The sequence below is a fragment of the Pygocentrus nattereri genome, chromosome 8 (genome assembly GCF_015220715.1).
Source record: "Pygocentrus nattereri isolate fPygNat1 chromosome 8, fPygNat1.pri, whole genome shotgun sequence".
Lineage (NCBI taxonomy): Eukaryota > Metazoa > Chordata > Actinopteri > Characiformes > Serrasalmidae > Pygocentrus > Pygocentrus nattereri.
Genome location: NC_051218.1, coordinates 1,390,001 through 1,415,000, shown reverse-complemented (window position 1 = coordinate 1,415,000; position 25,000 = coordinate 1,390,001). Strand labels below are relative to the sequence as shown.

Sequence of the window (25,000 nt, the reverse complement as noted above, 5' to 3'; positions counted from 1 at the left end):
ATGTATGTGTAGGAAAAGCCTGAGCTGTGGTGCACATCATACACAGTTCCTGCTCCTGGTTGGCTTCTTATTCGACCGGACACCTCCAATAAGAAGCTGGCCAGTGGGAATCTAACTTCAGCCTGCGTACTTTTAAACTCGATTCTGCAGACATGGGAAGCTCTTTGTTGGCAGAGGTTGAAGGGGAGTTCCACCAAACGTCTGCCTAATTCAGTGGTTGAGCCGGGACAGAGTCGTTCAGAGTGGCTCAGGGTGAAATGGCTCTTTTGATAAGCGGCTTGGAAAATGTGTGCGTGTGGTTCGTTCGGCGGCTCAGATTTCCTTGCCGTGGTTTTATGTGTAGTGTTGATGGCGGTAAAATAGTGATCAGTCTGAAAAGTGTGCTTTCTTTGGGGACTATTTTGCCTTTATGTATCCCTCCACCATGAACAGATTCAAATAAATCCGTGAAGCGACATTTAGGCCATCGTTTTATCACAAAACTGCCATAAAAGTGCATCAGACAGCAGTTTAAATGTTCACAACCACTTCATGTCACAGCTTTCTGCGAGCGAGATTTTAGAGGTGGACGTCTGGTTCCTATCACCACCACTGTGGACAGTTTGGACACGGTAAGTTTCTCCAGAACGGAGCGTCTCACACCAAACCAATCTTTATGACTTTGTTCACATCTTATCCATTTAATTATGCAGAGATTTTGAAAAATCAGTGACGTTCCCCTTCAACGTCACTAACGAGATGGCTTGGTGGTTGGAAGTTTCTCCAACCCAGTTTGTCCTGTGATGTTGTGTAGTGAAGCAAGTGGCAGTGCTTGGTGAGGTAGGACGTGGAGTGCTGAGGCTAAAAAGAGCCGCACATGCTCCTGCCGGCTCTCCTCACCGGCAGGCTGGTGTGGAGCTCTCTCGTGGTGAGGGGTCTGTGGAGTGAGCAGGCCGTCTGTGAGGGTCATGTGCCCGAGCCCAGGGATAAAGCCGTTTTTATTCTGCCTTTTTATTGTGCTTTGTGCTCTCCTGCTGCTTGGGGAAACTGGGGTGAGACCGTCATGGGCCGTCCCTCAGAGACTTGGGACCAATTCGGAAACAGATGTTTCGCTTGTTTGACAACTTCCCTTGAAAAAGGAGGCAGCTTAAGAATTCAGATCTCTAAGTTTATATACACTTTGAACTGTATTCTGGCATTAACTCCACAAGTTTGGATCTTACTTCACATCTACGAACCCGAACGATGATACTAAACCCCTGTCTTTCAGTGCAGTGCCGTAAGAGAATCATTTTGGTTCCCTAGAGAACCTTTTAATCAATGATTAATCGAAGAACCACTATTTTAACCCAGGTGTGTGAGTTTAAAGTGCACATATGATGGATGTAGTACATTAAGACTGTGAAAATATTCAAAGCATACCGTCGGTGCTTCTGTCTATTCAGTCCATAGATATAATGTAAGTTTTAAGAACAGCTCCTTTTGAATTGCCTGTTTTTGTGATGTCACAAAAAACAAGTTTTTCAATTTTTGACAGTGTTTGAAGACGCCTGTTGTCCTTTACAATGTATGTAAATTTCATGATGAATGCACTAAACGAAATGACGCAAAATCACTTGGAAAGACGTCTGGTTCCATTGACTTGTATTACAAGTAAAGGAGGTTTTTTCCTTCTCCTGTAAAGTTACCATTTTGGAGATATGAGGTTTTGTTCAGCAACGATATATCTACTTATTTAATGTACAGCCCCACCTACTCACACTGATGTTATATAAAGGTTTTCAGCCTGTACTGCTTTTTAAATGAGGCACAATACATGATAGCCAATCAGGACAGAGCTCATTTACATGCATCAGTCTTAAAGGCACAATAACAAAAGCAGTTTGTTTAATTCTAAGGGAGAAAAAAGAGGTTGGAAAACTGAAATTGCCATATATAAATGAACTATGGCTGTTGTTGATACATAAAACCATATTATAAGTGATATAAGTGGACCTCAGGGAAAAAATACAATATAAATAAAATGCAAGAAAATGTGGGGTATTGGCCCTTTAAAGAACCAAATAATGTAAAGGTCTATATAATTAAAGTTTTTATTTCTAGAGCCTTTTATTCAAGTCAAGAACCATTTAGGAACTTTGTTTCTGGGCAAAAACGGCCCCTAAACGTTACAAAAATGCCCAGAAAATTTAAAATGCTGGGGCCACAATGAATTCCAAACTGTTGCTGTGAGACCAAAATACAGCGAGATGTTTATTTACTAAAGGGCCACTCAAACAACTTTTCAAAAGTCCCACCCAATGGTTAAAATGTAAATAAAGTCATTCAGAGTGATTTGGTGTGAAATGCTCTGTTAGAGAAACTGAACGACTGAGAATTGTTCACAGTGGTGGTGATAGGAACCAAACGTCTAAAGTGTTTAACACCTCTGAAAGCTCCCTCACAGAAAGTTTCTATGCAAATGGTTATAAATACACTTCCTGATGCCTAGACGTTGTTCTGTGATAGTTTTGTGATGAAGTTTTGGCCTAAAACGACTTACTAACCCATTTATTTCAATTCGTTCATGGTGGAAGGGTACATGCAGGGTGTTGTGAGGCAAAATAGTCCCAAAAGAAAACTTTATTTTCCGCATTTTACAGTTTTTTACTGTCCTCAACATATAAAAATTCAGAAGACCTGTGTAGGTGGATTGGTGGCTTTGGATGGGGAGTAAAATGACTTTAATTTATGTTGTAAACATTGTGACCCCTGGTTCCTATCACTACCACTGTAAAGCAGTCTGTTTCTCTACTGCCAACCATTTCATCTCAAACCACTCTGAACGACTTTGTTTACATCTCACCCAAGGAACTATGCAGAAGATTTGAAAAATGGGTGGAGTTTCCCTTTAAGTAATTTTAGACCTTTTCTACTGGTCCATTTATCATGAAATGTTCACACAGTGCAGCGGGCAGTGTCTTCAGACCAGACTTCAAAACACAAACAGGCGAAAAAAGGACACTTTTCATTTGCAGAAGCAATTTCCTCAATATCCTCAAAAAGACCCTGACAATGATTAATATATTAATATATAATATGTGATAAAAGTATTTATTTCTGTCACTGTCCGAAGAGACACACTGAGGAGACCAGTGTCCCATGGTTACACGAGCAGGGCCTGTCTCCGCCCACCAAGCGAGAACCTCCAGCCAGGTTTGGAGCGGACCCGGCCCGTTAGAACCGAGCCAGACTGTTCCAGAGAATCTCAGTGGCAGGAGAGAACACCTCTCTGCTGCTTCTGCGGACGTGTGAGAACACCCTTGGGCTTCTCATGTGTTTGGCCTGCTGAGGTGCGTGAGCACGGCCTGATGGACCGGTTCTCTGTCCCGCCCGTGTTTTTCCCAGGAGGATCTTTTAATGAGATCAGCGATTCGCTCACCACACGACCAAACACAGAATGACTCGTGCGGGCCCTCTGCACATCGCAGGAGTCTTTTTATGATCTCGTTTGTGCTTCCCGTGCTCCGAGGCTCACTGTGCTGTAAAATGCGGCTTCATGAGCAGAGACGTCCTGTGAGCTGTCCCAGCTTAAGCTTCTGAACTATTTACAATAGCAGGTCCTCCATCGTTCATTTTAATGGGGTTTCAGTTACTCCTCTGTAGCTGTTTTGAGGGAATGTCCTGCGTCCTGGTTGTGTTTGTGCTCTTGCTACAGCAAGAACTGTTGGTAGATGTTTGCATCTTAGACAGTCATGCACGGTGAACCCTAACTGATAAGGTCAGCACAGACATTTCAAGCAGAATTCAAGCCAATTTAAAGGGAAATTCCACCAATTTTTCAAAATTTCTGTATAATTAGACTTTCACCAGGACAATTTGTTCAAAAACACTGAAAGAAATCTCTGAAAAAGACTATGAAGCTATTTGATGTTGCTGTCTTCTCCACCTGATGCCGCGTTTTTGGACTCAGGCCTTCTGAACTCTGTTTCTAAGTGAATAGGTGTTGTACACGTAGCTATGCGTACATCATGTCAATGTTTTTAGCTACTGCATGTCATAAATATCCCTCACAGATCAAATAAGCACAGCTGGCTGTCTATTTGTCAGCACAGGCAACTGCATACTGCAAGAAGGGAAGGCAAAGCGTTTGATTACAGGGGAATTTCACCAGCTTTTGAAATTTCAGCAAAAGTCCAAGATTGGGGCATAAACAAAGCCGTTCAGAGTGGTTTGGTATGAAATGCTCTGTTCTACAGAAACTTCCCAACTAAAAGCTCTTCACAGTGGCAGTAATAGGAACCAGACGTCTGAAGTGCTTAATGCCTCCAAAAGCCCCCTTACAGTAAGTCATTGCATGAAATGGTTACCAATAAGCTCTGAGACATGGTTTTATGATAGTTTTGAGATATTTCTTGTCCTTAAACCTGGTAGAGAGGTACATGTTTAGTGTTGCAAAGCAAAGTGGTACTTAAAGGAAGTGTAATTTTTTCAGATTTACCACTATTTTGCCATAATCAGCATTGCATATAAAACTCAGACGGTGTGTTTGTTTAGTGGTCATTTTGGATAGTAAATAAAATGCCGATATTTGTGTTATAGACATCACAACATCACGGTTCCTATCACCACCACTGTGTCAGTGTCTGTAAGATCCTCAGCGATGAACCATTTCACATCAGACCTCTTTACTGTGGCTGGGTTTACATCTCATCCAAAAGATATGCAGAAATTTACAACCCCGATTCCAGTGAAGTTGGGACGTTGTGTAAAACATAAATAAAAACAGAAAACGATGATTTGCAAATCCTTTTCAACGTACATTCAACTGAATCCACTACAAAGACGAGATATTTAATGTTCAAACGGATAAACTTTATTGTTTTTCACAAATATTCACTCATTTTGAATTTGATGCCTGCAACACGTTCCAGAGAAGTTGGGACAGGGGCCACAAAAGACTGGGAAAGTTGGGGAATTCTCAAAAAACACCTGTTTGGCACATTCCACAGGTGAACAGATTAACTGGAAACAGGTGAGTGTCATGATTGGGTATAAAGGGGGCCTCCCTGAAAGGCTCAGTCGTTCACAAGCAAGGACGGGCGAGGTTCACCACTTAGTGAACAACTGCGTGAGCAAATAGTCCAACAGTTTAATAACAACGTTTCTCAACGTGCAACTGCAGGAATTTAGGGATTTCATCATCTACATGGGCTCAGGAACGCTTCAGAAAACCTGTCAGTGAACTTAGTTCGTCGCTCAAGTGCAAGTTAAAACTCTGCCATGCAAAGCGAAGCCACATATCAACACCACCCAGAAACGCTGCCGGCTTCTCTGGGCCGAGCTCATCTGAGATGGACTGACGCAGAGTGGAAAAGTGTCCTGTGGTCTGACGCGTCCACATTTCACACTGTTTCTGGAAATCATGGACGTCGTGTCCTCCGGGCCAAAGAGGAAAAGGACTGTCCGGATTGTTTTCAGTGCAAAGTTCAAAAGCCAGCATCTCTGATGGTGTGGGGGGGGGTGTTAGTGCCCATGGCAGGGGTAACCTGCACATCTGTGAAGGCCCCATTAATGCTGAAAGGTCCATACAGGTTTTGGAGCAACATCTGCTGCCATCCAAGCAGCGTCTTTTTCAGGGACGTCCTGCTTATTTCAGCAAGACGATGCTGAGCCACATTCTGCACGTGTTACAACAGCGTGGCTTCGTAGTAAAAGAGTGCGGGTACTAGACTGACCTGCCTGCAGTCCAGACCGTCTCCCATTGAAAATGTGTGGCGCATTATGAAGCTCAAAATACGACAGCGGAGACCCCGGACTGCTGAGCAGCTGAAGCTGTACATCAAGCAGGAATGGGAAAGAATTCCACCTACAAAGCTCCAACAATCCGTGTCCTCAGTTCCCAAACGCTGATTGAGTGTTAAAGGAAAGGTGATGTAACACAGTGGGAAACACGCCCCTGTCCCAACTTCTCTGGAACGTGTTGCAGGCATCAAATTCAAAATGAGTGAATATTTGCAAAAAACAATAAAGTTTATCCGTTTGAACATTAAATATCTGGTCTTTGTAGTGTGTCCAAAAACACTGACATTACACATTATAAATAAACGTCAAAGGCCTCAGTGCAAAAGCATGACATAAGGTGTCAAAGACAGTAACATCATAAAGCTTTGTGGTGTTCAGAATCTTTTTCAGCAGTGTTTTTGAACAAATCGTACTGGTACTGACTTTGCGTTCTGTAGAAAATGCTGTAGGACTGTTACCTGGTGAGCATTCACTGTGCTGGGGTGGACCTGTGAGACGAGAACATGATGCTGAGGTTCTGGTCTGCGAACGGGGCTTTCCTGCATTAAAAGGGCTGCTGACATTTCCCCAGGCTTTTGCGCACACACACACACACACACACACACACACACACACACACACACACACACACACACACACACACACTCCAGTGCACCTGCTCTGGACTGACATTTCCTCTGCTACTCTCACGGGGCGCCGCCTTACACTCAGCTGCCAGAGAATATCGGCCCGTCTGAGTTGGGCACGGGGTCGCCAGGCTGTTGTGCCGCTCCATGCCGCCGGCCTCAGCATTTCAATATAACACTCACGTTTTGGAAATTATTGCAAACGAATATGCGAAAGCAAATGACTCCCTCATCAAAGCAAAGAGCCATCAGCAGCGATTTACACTCAGAGCTCAGTGTCTTTACCGTCTGTTTGACCGTTTTGACAACAAACTAAAAGCCCAGTTTTTGGTTACTTTTCTTCTACAGGACAATTTTGCGGGCAGTTCTCATTTTCACAGTCGTGTGCAAAAGTTTTGGCACCCCACGCCTATTTATTTGCTGAATATATGAATAGAAATTGCACTAAACTATACAGAAATGTCATAATCCCCTTCGTGTTAACTCATGTGTGTTATCTATTAACTTATTTCCCCTTTGGAAATCATCAGAACATGTCTTCTCACTGGGGGGGGATGTCCAAACTTTCGCGTATGGCTGTGTTGTTGCTGTTGGAATGACCCCTCATGTCTCCGAAATGGAAACTTTACAACAAAGTTAGTGAAGCAGTAGCCGTTTAGACTCTCTGCTCCATCCACAAAGCCGTTCATTTTATTCCAGGTGAATTTGGACTGTTTCTGTCGGTGCATCCTTTGTGAAATGTTCGCAGAGTGTAGGGGTTTCCAACCTTTTAGACAGCATGAAGCAGACCAGGGCTTTGATGGACCAGTGGGGAGTGTGTATGGGGAGTTTGCAGGGGACAAGTCATATATATATATATATATATTTTTTTTGGTCCATTCTGTTTATTGGGTGTGAAGGAAGGAAAAGGCTTACAAAGCTGAAACAAGATACATGCATAGATTTTGAATGGTTATTCCCGAATTCCTGAATACTAACCGAATAAGCCATCCCAAATCTCCCAATCCAACTAAACCCATACCACCCACATCCACCCACATCCACCCCATTACCTGTGTCACCACACCAGACAAGGTTGAGTGTCAAACATATACATACCCACATGTATACCTACATACACACATACATATATATATATATATATATACACAAACATGTGCACAGCTATATATTTACAAATAAGAGTAATAATAAAATAAATAAATAAAATAAACCAAAAAAAAAAGATTAACAATTAAATTAATCGCTGTGATATATTGGGAACGTCAGAGAAGAAGGAGAAAAAAGGGCCCCATACGCGAAGAAAGTCACGTGTCGCCTTTAAGTGTGTGTCTAATTTTTTCCGAAGTTCAAATGAAGGTGGAGTGGGACGTCTAGCTGAAAGGGTGCATTAAAGCAAGGACACGGGAATATGCAGCTGACATAGTAGAATCTTTGGGCGATGAACCAAACGGACCGACTAGGGAACGAGGATCAGTCCTTGAATCGAGAACAGAGGAGAAGCAGCCAAACACGGAGACAAGGTAGCTGGAGTTTGGGAACATCGATCACAAAGATCATCCAGATGGGGGGGGGGGGTGGGGGGGTTTGCTGGAGCCTATCCCAGCGGTCATCAGGCGGAAGGCAGGATACACCCTGGACAGGTTGTCAGTCCATCGCAGGGCAGACAGACAGACACAGACAGTCACTCACACCCAGAGGCAGTTTAGCATCAGTCTGACTGAATGTGTTTGGACTGTGGGAGGAAACCGGAGAACCCGGAGGAAACCCACACAGACACGGGGAGAACACAGACAGAGAGGACCCCGGTCACCCGGCCGGGGAATCGAACCCTGGCCCTCCTCACTGTGAGGCGTGCCGCCCCCGCTGTGGTTATATTTTAAATCAAATTGTTATTATTTCCATTCAAAGCTTGTAATGTTTCTTATTAAGATAAAGGTTCATAATCATTTTAATTCCATTAAGAATAATAGTAAGTGGAGTGGAGCAGCTTTTAGGCTGCCTACTCCTCCTTGCTCACTGCTGCGGCTCAGTCCACTGCCTGGTGGTCAGGAATCTCTGGTATTAAGTTAAGTGACTCCTTATTAGTCCCACAACAGGGAACTTTCATCCATCCTTGCAGTGAAACACCACATACACACTACTGAATACACACACTAGGGGGCAGTGAGCACACTTGCCCGGAGCGGTGGGCAGCCCTATCCGCATGGACTGTCATAGTCATGGACTGTCGGCACTGGGGATTGAACCGGCGACCTTCCGGTTCCCTAACCTCCAGCTCACAACTGCTCCGTATTTTTAAATGATGTAATAAACAAAACAGAAGACAGGTTTACAGTTGGCTGTGCTCCTAGGTGGAGTGCATTGCACCCCCTACTGTTCAGTTTGTGTAATCTTAGTGTTGAAATTACGACGACTGGAAAGAATCACGATAGAATGAAGTTTGTGAAGAGTGATTATTTTCCTAAAATCACATATTAAAATGCTGTGTGACTGCAGTGTATGAGATACGTCTGCCCCAGCTATGTTCATAATAGTTGTGTTGTTTATTTTATGGGCGGAGCAAAGGCACAGTGTAATATGTCTTTAAATGTAACATGGAATAGGGGCAGCATCACGTGCACGTAAAATAATCCCACCCTTTTTTCCCTGGATTGCCATTTGCATTCGTGTTATTGTTATTATAAACAACATTGATAGTAGTTTTGGTTAGTTAACCACAAATCAGGCATTCTTACGAAGTCATTAACCCCTTAAAATCCCAGGCTTTTTACAGTCCTATTATTCAGTACCTACAGTTGAGCTGGTCTTAGGTCATAGCAGCGTGTAATAATAAAGGGCCCTGCCCATTTAAGGGGTTGAATGGCTACACTCAAATTTACATTCCCACCAGAAGCAAGTTGGATTGCACAGATATGATAAGATGAAAGTTGTGTTCGTTCATTTTGCAGTCAGATTTAATTAAATGTGCAACTTTGATGAACTTAGTTTAATGATGTATACTGAGTTTATGTCAGTGTGTTGAGGCCAATGTTGTGGCACATAAATAAAAGACAGGAAGACTGACTGGTCCAGTAAACAGTGGTACCCATCCCTGGTTCAGCTCCAACACACCCGCTTCAGCTCAGGAAGAGCCTCTTAATTAGTTCATTAGCTGAATCAGGCAAAACATCCCGGGCTGGTTTCCTGGACAGGGACTAAGATCTATTCGGAATGCTGTGCAGTCCAAGATTAGGCTCACTCCCTGTCTGGAACACCCCAAATAAATGCAAGGCAGGGCTTCAAATTAAGACGCAGGGAAGTGATGTAATGTGTCTCTGTATGTTCAGTTGTGCAGACGTGTAGTGTGTTGCAAATACAGGTCCGTTAGCCTCAATGTTATTAGAATAAAAAAAGAACGATCATATTGGAAATCTAATATTGGTTTCTATGATGCCATTATCATTAATGTTGCTTTTTGGTCTTGGTGGTCTTTATTCTGCAGTCGTTGTTGGTTTTGGAGAGCTTTGTCTGGGCCTGTGATGAAGGTCTGGGCCTGTTCTGCTGTGCATTGTTGCTTTACAGGAGCAGAAATGTTTCATTTCTCTCGGCAGTCAAGTGATAAGTACCCATGGTGCAGCGCCTAGTGGCAAAGTCACGAGGCCTGAGCTGCAAGCGTGCAACTGAAACCTTATCCTGCTGTCATTTGAGCTGGGTTTTATATGGTTGACTTAGCTTGTAGGTGCAGGACTGTCAAGGAACAGCTCAGCAGCTCAGCACCGTCTTGCACTTTGAAGCAGATTGTTGTAGTTTTTTGTTGACTTTTGGATTCGTGTTATGCCGCTACGCCCCGGATAGAAGTCATCTCACATTGTCCGTCGCAGCAGAGCACACGGCTTGCAGCCAGATAGGCAACAATGCGGCCTTGTGTGGGTGCAAGGCAGCGTCGCATCTGACCCACGTTACGCAACAGATCACCTTTCCTTGCTCTTTCCTGCAGGTGCCCTGCATCACCCTGCATCTGTCTCCTTAGGTTAACACCACCATGAGGACGGAAACGCGAGCGCCGTGAATCTCTAACCGCACAGCTATTCAGTTTATTATGATTCTTTAGGTCGAATGTCACGTGCATCATTAAATCTTAGATTTCGACAAGATTTGATTTGATTATATTAGCATGATTATGGAATACATTTACAAATATACTGAAGATGCATCACTAATTACCTAGTAGTGGAATATACACTGCTAGTAAGAGTTTGGACCCCCTTTTCCCTTCAGAACTGTCTTAATTCTTCGTGGCAGACGTTCAACAAGGTGCAGGAAACCTTCCTCAGAGATTCTGGTTGGTTATTTGAGTTCCTGCTGCCTTTCTATCATCTGGAACCAGTCTGCCCATTCTCCTCTGACCTCTCACATCAACAAGGCATTTTCGTCCACACAACTGACCGCTCACTGGATGTTTCCTCTTTTTCGGACCGTTCTCTGTGAACCCTAGAGATGGTTGTGTGTGAAAATCCCAGCAGATCAGCAGTTTCTGAAATACTCAGACCAGCCCGTCTGGCACCAACAACCACGCCACGTTCAAAGCCCCTTAAATCCCCTTTCTTCCCCGTTCTGATGCTCGGTCTGCACTTCAGCAAGTCGTCTTGACCACCTCTACAGGCCTAAATGCAGTGAGTTGCAGCCGTGTGATTGGCTGATTAGCTATTTGTGTTTACAAGCAACTGAACAAAGTGGCCGGTGAGTGTAAACACCAAAAGGAAGAAACCAGGCTTTTTGGGGGATTTTTTCCATTTGAAAATCGCCATAGAATTTTAGGTACAACTGTTTTTTTTAAGGGTTCATATCATGGCAGCATGAATTTCCCTCACTTTAAAATAATGGAGTTCAAAGCAACGTGCAAACATTGACACGATTTTTAAAACATGCTGTTAATGCCCCGTTTCATACGGTCCATACACAGAACGTAAATAAGACTTTGAATTCACTGTTTCTGTGATGTCACAAAAACCAACTCATTTACAAATATCCGCTACAGCAGTTTAGCCCCACCCATTAACACTGAAGTTTGACCTGGACTGCTTTTTTGGACAAATTGCAACACAGCTAATTTACATACAGCATGTCAGGTTTAAAGGCGGAGTAACAGACGCAGCCCCTTTTATTCTAAGGGATTATAGAGAGCTTGAAAATGGGTCGTGTGAAAGTTTCTTAAAGCCACATAAACGTTACAGCTGCAGGAGAAAATAAGAGAAAGAAGTGCAGGACCTGCTGAGGAACATCTTTAAGGTTTTGTTCTTAGTTCAAAAAGCAAAAATGAAACATTTTAAATGTTTATTTCACTTTGCCTTAAGCTTTATTCATTCTGACCTGCATTAGTTCATATTTGGAGGCCTGTTATGAGAAAATCATTAACATTACGTAGTAAATTATAACAATGCACAGGAAACACTGAGATATTGTTATGCACATAACTGACCAGGCAGTACTGATCAAAACCTCATCTTGTTAGAGGAGAATTGGAGCTTATTCTCTTATAACCCTTATTAGCTCTAAAGCAACTTCATAATTCGTCTACAGGAATGTAGTAATAAAATTCCTAATAAATAAAATTTATTAATAAAATTAATAAGTTATAATATGACTATAGATTAGCTTTTCATGCTCAGTAGTTGCATAATAATGTATGCTATCCTGCTTCCCACTTCAGACCAGCTGCCCACGGCCCAGCTGCCACCACCTGCCTTGGACGAGCTGCCCACCCTACTCTGATGTTCTCATAGACTCCTAGTTATTCCTAATACCAATATTACTGCTATTAATATTAGTAGTATAATCATTTGTAGGTAGTTTGACCAGAGGAGGACGGGTCCCCCCTGGTGAGCCTGGTTCCTCCCAAGGTTTCTTCCTCAGTTCTGAGGGAGGTTCTCCTTGCCACTGTTGCCCCTGGCTTGCCCACCGGGGGGGGTTCTGTACATTTTTACACTCCTGTTAAAACTTTGTCTTTTCCGAAATTCTGTAAAGCTGCTTTGTGACAACATCCGTTGTAAAAAGCACTACAAATAAATTTGATTTGATTTGATTTGATTAATGTCTTAACAACCTGTTATTGTACATTATTACAAATTGTAATGCAATTTGAGCCATTTTGACACAACAGATTTCAAATTATGCACTAAAACAGGCCATAATAATGACAGATTAATATGTACTGAATAAACCAAATAAAAAAATAACTAATTTGGGCTTTATATAAATGTGTTTCTTACAACATAAATTGTTACCAAATCATATGATGCCTAAAAATGAGTGCACTTAATTGAGTACTATTACAATCGATTATAATTGATTATAACATAAATTCACGTTGCGTTTTTACAGCCCTGGAAAACCACAGAGAAAAGCAGGAGATGGTGGTTCTGTTATGATCTTCCATCCTGAGCACACATGGGACGGGTTGGTGGGGGTGCTGAGTGGCGCTGCTCTGGCTGCTCTGGAAGGCGCTGATCTTTTGATGTTTCCCGTATTAAGCGGTGTTGACGTGCCGGCTTTATTGGCCTGACACCTCTTGCTGACGCTACTTTCTCTCTGATCTGCTTCAGACCTGGATCCAGGTCTTTTCTAAAGGTTCATTAATGCACGCTTTAGATAAGTCTGTTTGTAAATGAAATCTTTCATTTAAAATATGCGGCATAAGAAGCTGTACTAAGGTAAAAAAAACGCTTGAAGGGGATTTCCACTGACTTTTCAGAATTTCTGCATAATTCAGTGCATCGGTTGCAAAGGTATTAAGCTCTGGTTGCTGTCATCGCCACTTTGAACAGCTCTGACTTGGTAGGTTTCTCTAGAACGGAGCATTTCACAGCAGACCTCTTTGGAATGGCTGTTGTTATGTGCCAAACGTGTGTGTAACCCATTCTTACACTGCTATTTTCTAACCTTACTGCCTGAGAGTTAAACAGGCTGCTGTGGCTTCAATACTGATATATGTAAATGAGCTCTGTTCTGATTGGCTGCCCTGTATTTTCTGTCAAAAAGCAGCCTGGGCCGAAACACTCTTAACGTCAGCGTGAACAGGTGGGGCTAAACTCTCGTAGGCTGAGTAGGTGGATCTAGGCGGTGTTTTTGTGTGATATCTCAAAACCAGTGAATTCAAAATGGGCTGTTTTTGGTGCTTATTTTCCATATTGTTTTTATGATAATTTTTTTGATCCCACAACCGGGGAAATTCCACCTCTGCGTTTAACCCATCCGTGAAGTGAAACACCACATACACACTAGTGAGCACACACATACTAGGGGGCAGTGAGCACACTTGCACGGAGCGGTGGGCAGCCCTATCCACGGCACCCGGGGAGCAGTTGGGGGTTAGGTGGGGATCGAACCGGCGACCTTCCGGTCACAGGGCCAGATCCCTAACCTCCAGCCCACGACTGCCCCAGACTGTAGACTGTTTGGAAACTTTAGCGTTTGAATGCCACAACAAGCCACGGAAATTGGCTTTTCCATACTATGTACCTTTCAAAGTGGTGCGTTTGTAACACAAAACATGACGTGCTGTGTTTTGCGTCCCCTGTTGAGCTTTAGCATCACGGTTGATGTGAGCGGGAGAAGGCCGTGTAATGACCATGGCCACACTTCACCTGGGTGATGCTGACATTTAGGATGACAGACTTCACAGTGGAACACTAAAGGACCTTCAGGAGGGATTCAAAACCAGAGCGGATTGAATTTCCCACACAATGTCAGTGGAGGGTTTAGTGGTTAAAGAGCTCATCAATGATTACTCACAGCCACCGCCGTGATGATTATACACAGAGCTGTTTGAGTTTCACCCCGAGGTTAATGGGCACAGTGTTCTCATGTTTGGCTCAAACGGTTCAATGGTAGCTTAGGGATGTACAATGTATCACTGTTGTCAGAACAAATTCTCGTGTCTGCAAAATAGTAACTTTACAGGAGAAGGAAAAAACATGCTCTACTTATAATGTAAGTCAATGGAACCAGATTTTTTTCCCAAGTCATTTGGGGTCTTTTCCGTTGGTCCGTTCATCATTAACTTTACACGTAATGTAAAGGACAATACGTACTTTCAAATTATGTCAACAACTAAAAAATGACAAAAATGAAGATTCAAGGTTTTGTTCCGACAGCAGTGATATCCTAAGCCTGCTTTGCTGTGTACTGGGTCCATAACTAGTGCACTGGTGTGCCTGAACATCAACAAATACACTTTTCAACAGCAGTAGTTTGAACTTTTGTAAGTGTGGTGAGGAAAACCTCAGCTGGACTTTATTACGGATATCGCGCTACTTTAAGTGGACCCGTCCCATCATGAGCTCACACAGTAAATGCTTATTTGATATACAGTAAGCTGGAATAATGTAAATACATTACCAGTTAGGGTGTAATAGATATGATGACCAATTAGGTCTTGGTAGTATCAACCTCAGAGGCTCTGCCCTTGCACAGTTGACCACAAATACTGGGCTTTTGTGAGTTGCATTTCCATATCCGTGTGAACTCATTCCAATGCCCATGCGATTCTCTGCCTAGTATTTACTCGTCCAGTGGAATACAAACCTTAGCGAAAAACAAGTATTTCTAAAATGGTAACTTTACAGGAGAAAGCAAAAACATTCCTAACTTTTAATGTCAGTTCATGTTGTTTTTAAGAGTTTTTTTAATGCATTTTTATTGGTCCATTCATAATGACATTTTCACGCAGTGTAAAGTGCAGCTACTGTGCTCAACTGATGTAGAAAAAATGGAAATGGACCCGTTTTTTTTGGCACATTTGCTGTGAAATGCTGCCGAGTCAGCAGCAAAAATGGCCTTTTTTCAGAATGACAATCTACTTTTCCTAGTAAGACATTTGTGAAGTTCATGACGTTACGGCTTTAAAAGTTCAGAAGTTTTATTTGATGCATTACCAACGTCCTGCTGCATGTGAGCGACAGACGCACCGCTTTGCTTTCGCTGGTCTGTTTTTCTCTTACTGGCCTCCTTCCAGCAGACTAGGCTTGAGTCCCCACCCAGGCAAGCGCAGCATGCGACACCAATAGACCCTTTTCACACTTCCGAGTTTGGCATGGTGGAAGTTGAAGTAGTAGGGAAAACATTACAGCAGTGGCAGCGTTATGACAAAATAGACCATACACACACAATATACACACAAACTATACACACACATACAATACACACACACGATACACACACAAACACTACACACACATACAATACACATACATACAATACACACACACAATATACACACAAACAATACACATACATACAATACACACACACGATACACACACAAACAATACACACACATACAATACACATACATACAATACACACACACAATATACACACAAGCAATACACATACATGCAATACACACACAATATACACACAAACAATACACATACATACAATACACATACATACAATATACACACAAACAATACACACACACACACAATATACACACACACAGTATACACACAAACAATACACATACATACAATATACACACACACAGTATACACACAAACAATACACATACATACAATATACACACAAACAATACACACACACAATATACACACAAACAATACACACACATACAATACACACAAACAATACACACACAAACAATACACACACAAACAATACACACACACACAATATACACACAAACAATACACACACATACAATACACACACACAATATACACACAAACAATACACACACACACACAATATACACACAAACAATACACACACATACAATACACACACACAATATACACACATACAATACACACACACAATATACACACAAACAATACACACACATACAATATACACTTATGTTTATAATGTTTACACTGTTTCCCGTTTCTATTACTGACTGCCTTACTTATATTACTATATATATATATAAAGGATTATCTTATCTTATCTAGACAAAATCCTCCTTTTTAGTTTCTTTGATGGAGAGATTTACTTTCATGTCCTTTCTTCTTATGTTATTTATTTGAGCTGTTGTTTGTGATGGAGCAGCTTTCATTTTCAGAGATCAGCCAGATTCACAGTGTGTACAAGCTTCTCTGTGAGAACTGTTTACATAACAACCCAGGTAAATTAGAGTTGTATGATAAGTAACCCAACAGGATCAGCTGGTGTGAGCTGGTAAATCTGAGCTTAACTAGAATATAGTTGTGGATGCTGAGTGTAAAGTGAACAATGTCTTTTGACATTGTTACGTTTTCCCCCGTCTAAAGTTAATATTATAACGTCTCTAAAGCTGTAAAGGGCTAGCTCAGAGCAAACTAACTGCCATGATAATATATAACACTGCAAAAAATGATATCTGGGCAAAAGAAATATACGTAATATTTCTTATTTTGAGATGGTTGTGCACGCAATATAAAATTTTTTTGTTTAGCTTATTTCTAAACTTTTATAAGATAAGATAATCCTTTATTAGTCCCACAGCGGGGAAATTCACATTTTATTTGCCTGTTTTAAATCATTTTATGAAGTAAAAGTGTCTCACCATACTGGCAGATAATTTAGCTTGTTTCACGCTGTCATGATTGGCCCCTCCCACTCCTCATGTGCTTTTGTTTACCTTTCAGTCCTGTCCACGTGCGTCTGTTTTGATTCTTCACTGTCCTGCCCCCTTGTTTCGTGACTCCGCCCCTGATTGTTTCCACCTGTTTTCTGCCCGTTCCTCGTTATCCCCGTTTGTATTTAAGCCCTGTGTTTTCTTGTTTGATCTTTGTTGGCTATGTCTGTAGGCCTGTGCTGTTTGTGTTGGATGTTTTGCTTGTTCTGTTTGAAGTGAAGTCTTTGGATCCTGTTTGGATCCTTATCTCAGCACGTGCGTCCGCCTCATCGCTCCACGTCACACAAGCCCATTTCTTAGACAAGCAGCATTATCTGCCAGTGTAGTGAGATAAGTTTACTTAATAAAATGAGGTTTGATAATAAGTTAAATAAGCTTAAAATAAGCTCATTTGCAGTGAAATGACTTCAGCTTAAGCTTAACATTTGCTGTGGGACAAGTGTCGAAACATGCGTGCACAGAGCCGCGTGGTCCGTAACTCATAAACGCTGCCGCTGCCGTGATGTTTCCCCTACTATACCGACTTCTGCTGCATTAAATAGAGAAAAGTGAAAAGGGGTCTTTGGACAAGACTCCTAATGCTACTTTAACCTCTGGATAAGAGCGTCCACCAAACCCAAAGAGCGGAAACGTATAGCGCGTCAAATCATCATGCAAGAGGAACAGTTTACGATTGGTTGATTTGCCTGTCCGTCGCATGTCCCCTCCCTAATGCACAAAATACACCAGGCTCTCTCAGAGAAGTCAGACGTCCTGCGTTTTTTAGCCTGAGCCTGGGGAGCTGCACGTATCCATGGTAGCGTTCCCAGAAGTTCACATAAGGCCTTAAACCACACTGATATTATATCTGTTAGGCTCTCAGAAAAAGATGTAGATAAAATCTCAGGCTGTATTTAAATAAAAAGGGTTTTTGAGCCAGCAGGCTACGCTGGGCCGACCGGATGAATGAAAGACCGAAGATGTCAACAGTTTAGTCCATGAACTTTGGACTGTGATCTAAAGTACGTCTGTAACCTTGTGTGTCATTATACTGCATTCAGTGTAGCGAGAAAACATTTCTTACATAATTTCGTGTCATTGCTCTGAGCAAAAGTCACCTGTCATTTTCGTTCAGATTTGATTGGTTAAGAACCAGATTTTTCTCACCCGCTTGAGCTAAACCGCAGCATAAGCTGCCCTGGAGCAGGCCAGCTGTGGAGAGCGGCCTAAGCTGCTGTCATGATTAAGCTGGTTAGATGCTGAGCCTGTGGATGACACCATTAAGCCTGAGTTCAACCCAAAGTTAGCTTGTTCAGCAGGTACTGTAGCAGTGCAATTATAGGGGAATTCCACCAATTGTTCAAAATTTCTGCATAACTCAGTCGTTTTTGAGTTTTTTTAAGTGGACAATTCAAACAGATAACTTATTTGGGTGCTATTTTGCCTTATAAGCTTATAAGCTTAGTTATTAATAAAAACATAGACCAAAATACTCAAAACCCATATATGCAACCATTTCATTCAACTCCTCAGACGTCTGGTTCCTATCACCACCATTGTAAACTATTCTGACTCATTAAGTTTTTCTAGAATGAAACATTTTACACCAAATCCGCTCTGTAGGACTTCATATGCAGTCATTTTGACCCTTTTTAACCAGGCCTCTGAACATGCACACCGTTTTCACCGTCTCCCTGATAGACAGGTCTTTCCTGTTAACTTCTCAATTGCTCAGACCCGTCTGCCCTGCGTAAGAAATAAACACCACAAAGGGCCGTAACTCTACCTTCGATCAGTCAGCGCGTTGACAGTGCGCTGTTCGGACGAATGAGGCTGCCTCTTAAATTGTTGGCGCGTCAGTAATAGAAGTCCATGGTGCTTAGTATGTAGGTTGGGGCATGAACAAGTGAAATGAATACGCACTTCTGAGAGCTTGTGGTGTAATGTAGCATCTGTGGCCGGGGGTCTTCTAGAGCGCACTTATCCCCTCTTATTGCGAGAGCATTCACGAATGGATCGTAAATGGTGTGCGGGCTGCACAGAATATCATTTGTTATTTATTATCGCAATGTGAGCTCTCCAAAGTTTGAATAGAATATTATCCCGCACTCTGGCCGACCTTGAGATCCATTCAAACTCGCTGAGCAAACAACTCCTGGAAAAATAATCCAGAAAGCTCTGATCTTAAACTCTTTGTTGTCGGGGAGAATTTGCTTTTTATGGCACATTTTTGCAGAAAGATATTGTGTTATAAAAATAATCTGGATTTGCAGTTGAATGGAGCGAAGTTGAAGCAATAACGTGGCACTTTTAAGAGAACTCAGGGTATTTTATAGTCGTGGAATTGGGGAGAAATGCCCAGCTGGCTTGGGAGTATTAAAGTATGCCCTATTAAATGCAATCTGAAGGGAATCCCTGCTAGTGAATGGGGGATATTCTATCAACACTTTTATTATTTAGGAATTCCTGTAAACTTTCAACCTCATCAGCTACTCTGAAATGAATGATGTTGATGATGATGCGCGGAAACCGTATCCAGGGAGCTGGAGCTCAGTGATGTGCGTAACGCCGTCCTACATGTGGCATCTATTAATAAACAGAAGTCTTTAATCATTTTACAGCATTTGTCCAACTGCAAGGAGCAGGTAAAGTGATAGTTTAGTGAATAGTCAAGTTTTTAGTTATTAAGATTTATAATTTTTTAAGATTTATAGTTAAACCAGTAGAAGCAGCTACGCATCCTGAATCTAGAAGTGGGCAATATAATATAATATTAGTTATAGTTACTGCGATAACATGTCACATTGGGCCACAATATCATTTTCTAGCATATTGTGGGTATGCTCAATCCTTGAAGGGAAATTCCACCAAATTTTCCAAATTTCTGAGTAATCAAATTCCAAAGATGTTAACAAACTCATTCAGAGTGGTTTGATATGAAATGCACCATTCTAGAGAGACTTGTTCATGGTGGTGGTGATGGGAGCCAGATATCTGAAGAGTTTAATGCCTCTAAAAGCTGCCTCACAGAAAGGTATCACCTAAAATGGTTATGAATATGCCTCCTGGTGCCTGAGACATTAACAGTTTCGAGATAAGATTTTGGCTTAAAGTGTATTTTCGAAAACACATTCATGGCGGAGAGGTACATGCAGGCCAAAGGGTCCCCAATAAACTTTTTTTTTTTTTAGTTTCTTAATTATTTTACCACCATCATCATATATAAAACACATGCAAATATAATCTAAAAGAAGAGGTGTGTAGGTTCACGGGTGGATTTGGATAGTAAGTAAAATGGCTATGTTTGTGTCGTGGTTATCGTGACCCCTTGTTCCTATCAGCACCACTGAAAAGCTTAAATCTGAGTTGGAGCTACTCACCTGGTTTGAGATTACTTAACAGCTCAGTGCAGTTTGAGGTGTGTGATGGTTTAGGCGTGCAGGTTTGCATGATGCTAAGTGGTGGGGCTCAATTTGACGGGGGATGTAAGGGGAGGCCAAAAAAAGACAAAAACGCCCCCTTTATAAAATGACCACCCCCGTCCATTCCATCCTCTTTGGATTAAAACGATAACATTTATAATATCTATCATCAATATTTTTCATCTCTCTGTACACACTGCAGGGGTTCTTAACCTCTTTGGCTTCCGAGTGGTGCAACCATCTAAGCCCTGTTGTTCGGTGGTTGCGAGTTCGATCCCCGGTGATGCTACAGCCGTCCCTGGCCGGGGGTCCCCACAAGCGCACGATTGGTCTCGCTCTCTCTGGATTGGTGGGATGCCCCCCCATCACTCAGCCGGATGGTAGCCAGTGCAGGCATCTACTGTATCAGCTGACGTACCAGCACATCCAGCTGCCCACTAACTTTGCTTCAGCGGCAATTCAAAAAGATGTGGTGGCTTCACGTGACGCAGAGGAAGCTTGTGCTACTCCTCAGCCTCCTAGACTCATGTGATCGGCAGAGACCTGACCAGTAGGTGGAACTGGACGTGACTGATTAGGGGAGAAAATTTGAAAGAACGCTTAAAAAAATAAATAAATAAACACGTTTGTAGATTTGAAGTTAATAAAACAGAAAACCGGAGCTTCTACTCTTATTATTCTCTTAATATTTAGATTAAGATTAAGATTAAGTGGCCCTTATTAGTCCCACAACGGGGAAATTTCACCTCCGCATTGAACCCATCCGTGAAGTGAAACACCACATACACACTTGTGAGCACAGACACTAGGGGGCAGTGCGCACACTTGCCCGGAGCGGTGGGCAGCCCAATCCACGGCGCCCGGGGAGCAGTTGGGGGTTAGGTGTCTTGCTCAAGGACACCTCAGTCATGGACTGTCGGCTCTGTGGATCGAACCGGCTACCTTCCGGTCACGAGGCTGGTTCCCTGACCTCCAGCCCATTATTTAATTAAAAAAGGCAGCACCAGGATGAGAACAGCTAAGCGTGTAAAGGGTTCTTTGTGTATTCATGGTTCTATTTAGAACCATTTTCTTTACTGTAGATCCCTTGAAACCATCTTTTTTAAGAGAGTAGCATTACACTGAATCTTCAAAGACAGGTGTAATAAAAGGAATAAATTGTTATTATAAAAGTGAAAGGTGTTATAATATGTTATAAAGCACATACTTTGTATTGTATATTAGAATAAGGGCAGTCAACAGCTCGACTGCCGCTCCAGTGAAGCAAACCTCAGACACCCAGCATGTCTGAGCTGACTGACTGCGTTTGGGTTAAGAGGGAAACCGTGTTGGATTTTCACTGAAGAATCACCATAAAGGTCAGGAACGTTCAAGACAGCATATCGATCGCTTATTTGGGGCTTGTTTCAGAACTGAAGCTTGGTTTAACGTCACGTTTCGAGGACAGAGACTTAGTGCTTGGATGGTTTCTCGTATGTCCTGAAGGAATCGACCTGCTCTTCATGGGCCACTTCACCTTCTGCCTGCCTTTCCTGAGAAGACGGTAAAGCTTTTTTTCTTTCTGCTGACCTCAAAAACGTCCTGGTCGTTGGCTCAGCGCGGGCAAACCGGGGGATGCCTTAGTGTGTGTTTGCAGGATTTGGAGGAAAACTGCAGTTTGCTTTTCAGATACGTTCTCATTGTTCTGGCTCTGGTTTCCCTGCTGGCGAGTGCTGAGCTGTGTTGAGTTTCTGCTGGAAATGTGCTTTCCGTGCAGGAGGCTGCTCTAAGTCTCCGTCTCCCTGGCTAATCTGGACAATACCGGACGCAGGTGCAGCAGAATTTGAATGCAGGCTATTCCACAGTGGTGAAATATAAGCTGACCCATAAAAGAGTTCTGCAGAAAACGACGGTTGGAGTGTTTCCCCAGGCCGGAAAGCTATGAACTTAAGATGACTGGGGCTTGTTTAACTGTCACTGCAAATGTTATTGTGGGCAGACGTGGTTCAAACACGCCCACACTGTGTGTATCTCGGTCAGATAAGACGGGGCTATTTGTGGGAAGGGGTGGTGGAGTGAGGAAGGCCGTCTTTGGTGGTCTGAGCCTCTTTGTTGACAGCAGTAGCCTGCGGTGCGGTGCAGCGTCGCCCATTCTGCTGAGTGACGCTGAGAGCAGCACAAGGTGTATTTCTGGACTGATCTGTTTCACTTTCTCAACAGTCATTAAGCGAATAGCGGCAGAACTTGTCAGGTTGGGTTTGAGTGGGAACTGAAACGTGGGGTGTGTCTCTTTCCCACGGTGTGACACACCACAAAGTAACAAACAGCGGGTGAATCTGTGCTTTCACTGCATTTGTAGTACACAGTCACTCATACAGCACTGCGCAAAACTCTTACACTACAATTAGAATAAATATGATTAAAAATGCACGAAACGTTGCGATTTTACGTTTAAACTGTTCTCTTTTCTGCATAATTCAGTCTCTGAGTTGTGAAGTAAGTCATTCAGAGAGGTTTGAGGTGAAATGGCTCATTGAAGAGAAGCTTTCCCGAGTGGTGGTGATAGGAACCAGAGGTCGTGATGTCAATGACATGAATGCAGGTTTTTTAGTTTACTATCCCAAACCAACAGTGAACCAACCTGTGACTTTTTATATGTAATGCTGATGATGGTGAAAGAGTGGTAGATCTGAATCTTTCTCTGGGCTCTAGTTGACGTTTTTGCACGCTTCATGTCTCCCTCAGCCATGAATGGAGTGGAAAAAAAAGCTTTTGAGCCTGAGAAAGTATTAAAAAAAAAGCAGCTATCGCAAAACAGCGTCTCGGGCATCAGACAGCATCAGAAAAAAAGTTTTCTTTAGGGACTATTTGGCTTTATAACGCCCTACCTGTGCTACATGAACTGAACACCTCCAAACACACACACTGACAGTAGAACCGACTGAGCTCCACTACAGCTCTGTACTGGCACTGACTTCACAGGACACTGCACACTGTTCCAGTGTTCCACCTCTGTTCTATTTACTATTCATTTATTCTCGAGAGTGCAGTCTGTGATCTTTCTGTGCAATAATTCTTAGATGTGCAGTATTATATTATATAACGCTATAAGCTGCCCAAGGAATGTGCATCTACAACTGCTCCCTCACCCGTCTATTGTCTATTGACTGTTTTAGAATATATGGGTCATTCCATGGAAATGGCACATTTTGAGTCCTCATCTCCTCTTTAGGTGTATTTTATCTACTGGGTCACAAAAATCTATATTTTAACAGCTTTACACATACATTGAAATATCTCCTTTAATACAGTGTATTTTTTTTTATTTGATCTTTTTATGAGAACTTTGTTTATTTATTTATTTTTGCTGACACCACCTATTTTGTCATGTCCCTCATGGCCTTCAACGAAAGTATACTTAGAATATACCAAATACAACTATAAAAAAGTCCATATATTTTGATGTCAACCTAAACAACTGTCTGTGTTTAATTGTTTGTGATATTATTTTTCAAAATTAATTGATAATTATTTATTAAAATCACATTATTTAGTTCTGTACCTAAGTAACCCCTCAACCCCGTAACACAAATGAATCTCCCCCACAAAAACAATGGTATGATCCATATGATCCATATACATCAAGAAGTGACATCACTCAAGTCTTTTGGACAACAGGACAGCAAAGACAGGCAAGTGGCTTCCTTCTTTTATTTAATTTTGGTCATTTATCTTGTGATATTGTGGTCGCCAAACTCAGTGACTCAACACCGTCACATGAAAAAAAGATAGAAAACTATTACTTATAAAAAAAGTTTTTTTTATTTCAAAACTATATGCTAATTCTGAATCTCATGCATGCCATGTGCTCTCTCTCTGGTATACAGTATGTAGAGCAGCGGCCATTCTGTGCAAAAATCACAACCCCGTCACACTCGACCCCGTTACACTCAACCCCGTCACACTCGACCCCGTCACATGTTTGACTGTGAGGTTTACAGATCAATGATACATTTAAGCAAAAAATTTGAAAATGTCAAAGTCCAATTTGAACCATTCTAGTGGAATGACCCTTATAGTTTTATAGTCCTTTTTCTTTATATTCAAGATTTTTTCCCCTTAAATCTGCACTTTCTATATTTTAGCCTTATGTTTAACTTGTTTTGTATTGTAGGAAGTGCCGTTGGACTGCTGCTCAATTTCGTTGTACACTGTGCAATGACAATAAACGCATCTTATCTTCTTATCTTACATGCACCTCTCCATAATCAATGTGTTTTAAAAAATACATTTTAGACCAAAACCTGATCTCAAAGCCATTGTAAAACAACATTTCAGGCATCTTATTCATAACCATTTCATGCAATGCCTTTCTGTGAGGGAGCCTTTAGAGGCATTGAACTCTTCAGACGTCTGGTTCCCATCACACCACTGCAAATAAACCTACACCATGAATGGTTGTGTTTGCATCTATTGGTGGAATTCCCTTTTAACAATCTCAAGAGAACTCAGAGAAATCAGGAACCAAAGCTGTGTTTTAACTATACACACTTATTCTCCTTTATGGGCACAGCACACAATAAGGTACAAAGAAATTACTCCACAGTGTC

The 25,000-nt window shown here is 42.1% G+C and overlaps 1 protein-coding gene across 2 annotated transcripts in view; it reads left to right on the top strand.

Moving 5' to 3' along the window:
* The window catches only part of LOC108410563 (liprin-beta-2-like), a 156,019-nt gene that overhangs the window by 407 nt on the left and 130,612 nt on the right, over positions 1-25,000 (top strand). The window lies entirely within an intron of this gene.